The sequence below is a fragment of the Myotis davidii genome, unplaced genomic scaffold (assembly GCF_000327345.1).
Source record: "Myotis davidii unplaced genomic scaffold, ASM32734v1 scaffold803, whole genome shotgun sequence".
Classification (NCBI taxonomy): domain Eukaryota; kingdom Metazoa; phylum Chordata; class Mammalia; order Chiroptera; family Vespertilionidae; genus Myotis; species Myotis davidii.
The window spans coordinates 1,828,492-1,835,058 of NW_006295567.1; the positions used below are offsets into that span (position 1 = coordinate 1,828,492).

The 6,567-nt window shown below is 58.6% G+C and overlaps 1 long non-coding RNA gene across 1 annotated transcript in view; it reads right to left on the minus strand.

Moving 5' to 3' along the window:
- Positions 1 to 1,753: 1,753 nt before the first annotated feature.
- LOC107184174 overlaps positions 1,754 to 6,567 on the minus strand; it is a 132,261-nt gene continuing 127,447 nt past the window's right edge. The window contains exon 2 of the long non-coding RNA XR_001515002.1: positions 1,754 to 1,828. This is a non-coding gene — a long non-coding RNA (uncharacterized LOC107184174). The remainder of the gene's footprint in view (positions 1,829 to 6,567) is intronic.

The following is a 6,567-nucleotide window of genomic DNA, read 5'->3' on the forward strand; positions in this document are numbered from 1 at the left end:
AAAGCGATTCAATTTTTTAATGACCAGTTTGGCAGTATAGTGCATATGGCTGGCTATCAGTCCAGATATAGGGATTATGTATTTTTGTTTGCCAAGAGCATCTCCTCCTGCTGACAAAGGCTCCCCCCCAGCCTCCTCCCGCCCCCATTTAAGCAATCCTATCCTATGTAATCTACCTATACTAATAAAAGGGTAATATGCTAATTAGACCGGGTCGACTGGCCATCTTCGGGACATCTGACTTCCTTCTGGACAAAGCTATGGTGATGGGGACTGAGGCAGAGGCAGTTAGGGGCAATCAGGTTGGCAGGTGAGGACAGTTGGGGGCGAGATCAGGCCAGCAGGGGATGGCAGTTGGGGGTGACCAGCCCTGCAGGGGAAGGCCATTGGGGGTGACCAAGCTGGCAGGGGAGGGCAGTTGGGGGTGAAATCAGGCCTGCAGGGTAGGGCAGCTAGGAGTGATCAGGCAGAGGGGGTAGGGGCAATCAGGCAGAGGCCGTTAGGGGCGATCAGGCAGGCAGGCAGGTGAGCGGGACATCTGACTTCCTTCTGGACAAAGCTATGGTGATGGGGACTGAGGCAGAGGCAGTTAGGGGCAATCAGGTTGGCAGGTGAGGACAGTTGGGGGCGAGATCAGGCCAGCAGGGGATGGCAGTTGGGGGTGACCAGCCCTGCAGGGGAAGGCCATTGGGGGTGACCAAGCTGGCAGGGGAGGGCAGTTGGGGGTGAAATCAGGCCTGCAGGGTAGGGCAGCTAGGAGTGAACAGGCAGAGGGGGTAGGGGCAATCAGGCAGAGGCCGTTAGGGGCGATCAGGCAGGCAGGCAGGTGAGCAGTTAGGAGCCAGCAGTCCCAGCTGCGATAGGGATGTCCCCGATTGGAGAGGGTGCAGGCTGGGCGGAGGAACCCGCCCCCCCCCCCGCACGAATTTCGTGTACCCAGCCACTAGTAAATTTATAAATGGGCAGTGTATAATAGCACATCTACTTTAAACAAGTAAGTCCCCCTGTTTCTGCCCATAGTTCTAGCTGAAATAACACAAAATCTTGCTTCTACCGCCTTTGGTGTTTCCATTCCCTCATAGCTTCGTGTCTGCTGTGAGTTCGACCAATGAAGTACAAGTACTTCTACTTTTCATCCCATTTGTTGGTAAGGATGGTAAACAGAGCCGGACCCACGCAGAGCCCTGTGTGCCAGCCGGGACCTCCTCCCCTTTCTTGCGCACAATTTACCTTGAGAACCAGAGCCCTGTCTCTGATTCACAGGCACCACCTGTGGCGACGCTGGCTGGTCCCCACAGCCCAGGGTTTACCGAGTCTCACCTCACCTCCTCACCCCAATTCTCACTGCGCCCTGTACACCGACCTCATTCTCCATTAACCTCTGACTCCGACAACCCACGGGATACCCTTCCACGCCGGCGCACTGTGCCCAGCCTTAAGGTGAGCCTCACGTCCAAGGCCACCCGACGTCTTCCGAACATATCTGGCTGCCACATGCTGACTTCTCCCCATGAGCCCAGAGGCCACCAGGCTCACCCTTCAAGGTGCCCCCTCACTTCCTGGGGCGTCTGTCTTTGAGCACAGAGGCCTGGCATCTCCCACTACTCAGTTTCCCCAGTACTCGCTCATGGCGGAAGCATCTTAAACTTACTCCGTTTCACCACATCCCTCTCATCTCTTCCTCCATCCTCACCCTCTCCATCCCCTTACCTCCCTTCCCATGCCCTTTCTTCCCTCCCGGCGCCCTTACCTCTCTTCCTGCATCTGGGGACTCAGGAACCTGCTGGCATCATCCTCGTGGCTGCTCTGCTGGCTGCTCTGCTGGCTGCTAAGGAGACACAGGATGCGAACCGTTAGGGACCAGCTTCTCTCTCACCCTGGGGGAGGCCATTAGCCTGCAGCTGGACAGAGAAACGGGGTCACCACATTTTAGAAATACCAGTTCCCGGTGTATGATTGCACAGAGCGCACTGACATCAGTGGGCATAGAAATGACGAATCTGGTGGAAACACACCTGCAGCTGGTGAGGCAGGGCCTGACCTTGCTCTCCCGTGGCTGTGCCCTGGGGACCGTGCCTCCAGCATCCTCTGCACCGGGCCTCAGTGTCTCGGACAGGGCAACACGGTTCCTCTCCCACCCACAGACTCTCAGGACCTGGTGGACACGGTGGGGAGGTGGTAGGAAGGAGAGGTAACAGGAAGTAGGGGGGTGTCCAGGAGGGCAAAGCGGACCTGATTCTCTCCTCCAAGGAAGGCTGGGGAGGCTGAGGGTACAAGAAGGGTGAGAGGGTGGAGTCCTTCCATCTAGCCCAGAGGCAAGACGACTATATGACTACTAGTGGCCCCGTGCATGAAATTCATGCGGGAGAGGGGGACGGTGTCCCTCAGCCCGGTCTGCACCCTCTCCAATATGGGACCCCTCAGGGGATGTCCCTGTGGGATGGGGCCTAAACCGGCAGTCAGACATCCCTCTCACAATCTGGGACCGCTGGCTCCTAACCGCTCGCCTGCCTGCCTGCTTGACTGCCCCTAACCACTTCTGCCTGCCAGTCTGATCGCCCCTAACCACTGCCCTGTCAGCCTGATCAACATCTAACTGCTCCTCTGCCAGCCCGATCACTTCCAACTGCCCTCCCCTGACTGCATGATAGGCCCCAAACACACTCCCCTGCTGGCCATCTTGTGGCGGCCATCTTATGATGACATTGCACCTAGGCTTTTATTATATAGGATGAAGCCAAGATATTTGTATCAGCTCTTTTAAAAAAAAATTACAATCAATACCTAATTCATCCTGATTGACCCCTAACTGCTCCCCTGCTGGCCTGATCCCCCCCAACTGCCCTCCCCTGTCATGACCTGCCTCCTCTGCCAGGACCCGCCTCCTCCGCGTGAGGCGGCAGAGACGCCGGGACCAGCCTCCTCTGTACATGTGGAGCCGCGGGATTCCCCAGGCCTCACCGTGTGGAGAAGCCGCCAAGCCCCACCTCCACTGTGTGTGCAGCCATCTTGTGATGACATCACACGCGCAGGCCACCTAGGCTTTCATTAGTATAGATGGTCAGAGTTGTTCAAGATGCTTCCACTGACGTTGTGTGGAATTCACTGTCCTCCATCTTACTCAAGATAAAGGACTAAAGGACACGTGTTCAGATACCTCATGACACCAGTTAAACATGCAGCTGATAAATAATCTTTACTACTTGCTACTTGTTAACTCCCCCAGGCATCTGGTCAGGAGGCCTCAAACCACAACCCAGGCCAAGGGGGCACCCTGCTGTGTGCAGTACTGAGTTAAGGTGGTGTCTGCCTTTTCTGTGTGTTTTTATTTTTTAAACTTTCTTTTAAGTGTTTGCCTTTTTTTTAATTTAAAAAATACATATTTTTATTTACTTCAGAGATGAATGGAGAGGGAGAGAGACAGAAACACCAATGGTGAGAGAGAGTCATTGATTGGCTGCCTCCTGCACGCTCCACACTGGGGATGGAGCCTGCAACCCGGGCATGTGCCCTGACTGGGAATCAAACCACGACCTCCTGATTCATAGGTCGACGCTCAACCACTGAGCCATGATGGCCGGACAGTATTTGTCTTTTTTAATGGTTGGGGGAAAAACAGAAAAAATAACATTTCGTGAAAATTATATGAAACTCAACTGCAGAATCATCAACCCATTCACTCATTCACATACTAGCTATGGCTGCTTCTTGGCTGCGACGGCAGAGTAAGCAGAGCTGCCTGCGTGGGAAACCGATGGACCCGCAGAACCGGAAACATGCAGCAGCTATCCTCCTCCAGGAAAAGCCAGGAATCCTAAAAATGAACCCCCAGTCCCAAAACCACTATACCCCAGGCTCCAGTAAAACTACAGCTGCTGCCTGGTCCTGATGGAGCGTCTGCTACAGTAGAGCACACTGGGCGCACTGGGCTCACTGGGCGCACTGCATGCACTGGGCTCACTGGGCACTGGGCTCACTGGGCTCTGTGGGATCACTGTGCTCGCTGGGCTCACTGGGCACTGGGCTCACTGCACACTGGGCTCACTGGGCTCTGTGGGCTCACTGCGTTCGCTGGGCGCACTGGGTGCATTGTGCTCACTGGGAGCACTGAGCGCACTGGGCTCACTGGGAGCACTGGGCGCACTGGGCTCACTGGGAGCACTGGGCGCACTGGGCTCACTGGGAGCACTAGGCTGAATGGGAGCACTGGGCTCACTGGGCCACTGGGCTCAATGGGAGCACTAGGCCACTGGGTTCAAGGAACTTTGGGCTCACTGAGCGTGCTGGGCTCACTGGGAGCACTGGGAGAACTGAACACACTGGGCTCACTGGGAGCAATGCGCGCAGTGGGCTCACTGGGAGCACTGGGCGCACTGGGAGCACTGGGTGCACTGGGAGCACTGGGCTCACTGGGAGCACTGAGCGCACTGGGCTCACTGGGAGCACTGGGAGCACTAGGAGCACTGGGCCCCTGGGCTCAAGGAGCTTTGGGCCCACTGAGCGTGCTGGCCTCACTGGCTCTGAGCCCCTTCCTGAGATGATCCTGGGGACGAAGCCTGAGCGGGGCTGCGGGGGAGGCCTGCCCAGGGCCCGTGCTCGCTCAGTCACAGAGCACACGGCTTTTTGTGGGCGCAGCTATAACCATGCACTTATGTTCTGTCCTCCCAGCAAGAAGTAAATGAGCTTAGCAGCAATTTACATCAAATTTCCAAACACGGACACCAGAACTGCGCCATCCACGAAGCCCGCAGTGGCTGGGCAGGAGCTGCACACACAACGCCTTCTCCCACTTCCTCTCCATGAAGCACCTCCTGCCGCTTGTTCCCTGTGAAGTGGCTGCTCGCCGTTCCCCCTTTGCTGGGCCTCACGGACGGGCACCTCCTGTGACGCAGTTACACACGGTGCTGCGGCCCAAGGGCCTCCTGGCCGGGACTGGCCTGCTGCACGCATCAAGCACCCTCTCCTGCAGCGTGGGGCGTGCGGCACTGCAGCCCACAGGACACGGACTCACCGCAAAGCAGACACCGCCCCAGAGTGAGCCGCAGGGAGGAGCAGTGGTCAGACCGCCCTACAGGTGGGAGAGGCAGGGGGAGGTGCCTGGAGCCAGCCGGCAGGGCTGCCCCCACCCACGTGTCAGGATCAGCACATGGCCTCCTCCCGGCAGGCAAACACCCGACAACAACGGGCTCCTTCCCTCTCTCTCTGGCCCTCGAACCTGAAGCTCAGCCAATGCAGGGATCCCAGAACTCAATGCGACGTTCCAGGGTTTCAGAAACAGAATTCTGAACCGACGTGAGCACAGGGTCCCACTAGATGGCACTGTCGCCGTCCAATCCAGAACCTCAAGGAGGCCAACCACCCAGCTCTTCCGGAACCAAAGAAACCAAGACGCAGCCTCTGCACCGGCTCGTGGCCTTCCCACCGCTTAGAAAACAGCTCAGGCGGCAGAGACAAGGCAGCAGTGCATCCCCTTCAGCGGCCCCGGGTCAAAGTCACACAGACCATCACCCCGCGTGCCTTCCACGGTCGTTTCCCTGACGCCCACTGCGTGCGCACGGCAAGGGCAGCGTCCACACAGAGGCGAGCCTGGGCTGGAGCGCGGAGCCTGGGTGTGATCCGACTCCGCCCTCCCGGTTACACGACCCGGAGCGAATTATTTGGCGTCGTTTCCTCACCTGCACAAGGGAGTCAGCTCATGGCCGTTCCTACCTGGAAGCTGCTGTGAGGCTAAGGCATGACCGCGTGTGGAAGATGAACAGCCTGCACGCACCGCCCGCACAGGAACGCGGGCCCTGCAGGCACTGCCCTGCGGGTCCTGGGGGAGAAGGCTCCGATCTGAGGGGGACCCTGCTCTCGAGGCGTTAGGGTCGGAGTGTCAGAGCAGTGTCGGGGGGACGATGGCTCTTAGAGGTCAATGCTGGCGGCTACAGAGCCACAGGACGAGAAAGAGCGCTCCCCTCTGGGCGGGTGACTGTCTCAGCAAGGAGAGTGTGCACGGACCCTGAACAGGACAAGCAGAGCGAGGAAAGGAGGCCGGCCGTTCCCAGCAGCTGCCATGTCCCGGGCCCTGGGCTGAGATGGGCGTGAGGAGCTCCCCGTCGCAGGTGCAGTGAGCACAGCACCGCGATGCAGCCGCATGGAGAGGCAGTGCTGGAGCCGGCGGAGAAACTTCCCGGGGGCTGTCAGGGAGCACGTGGGGGTGGGGTGAACACGCAGCGGGGGCTGCAGATGGATCCCGAATGGCCTGTCACAGGCGCAGTAAGCACAGCACCGCGATGCCGCCGCACGGAAAGGCAGTGCCGGAGCCGGCGGAGAAACTTCCCGGGGCCGACCAGGAGGGGCCGGCCTCGCTCCTCCCAGGTTGGAACCCAGCTGCCCACAGGGAGTGGCTGCCACCCACGCTCTACGCAGTCCCACGCGATCTCGTCGCTCAGCAGAACTTCAGAGGCTCAGGCCCTGCTCGCCCTCTCACATAAGTGCCTACACATGGGCAGGCCTGTCAGAATGCGGAGCCCACGTCGGTTTCCCTAGAGCCTGAGTTACAGCGACACCCGGGCACAGGCAGCT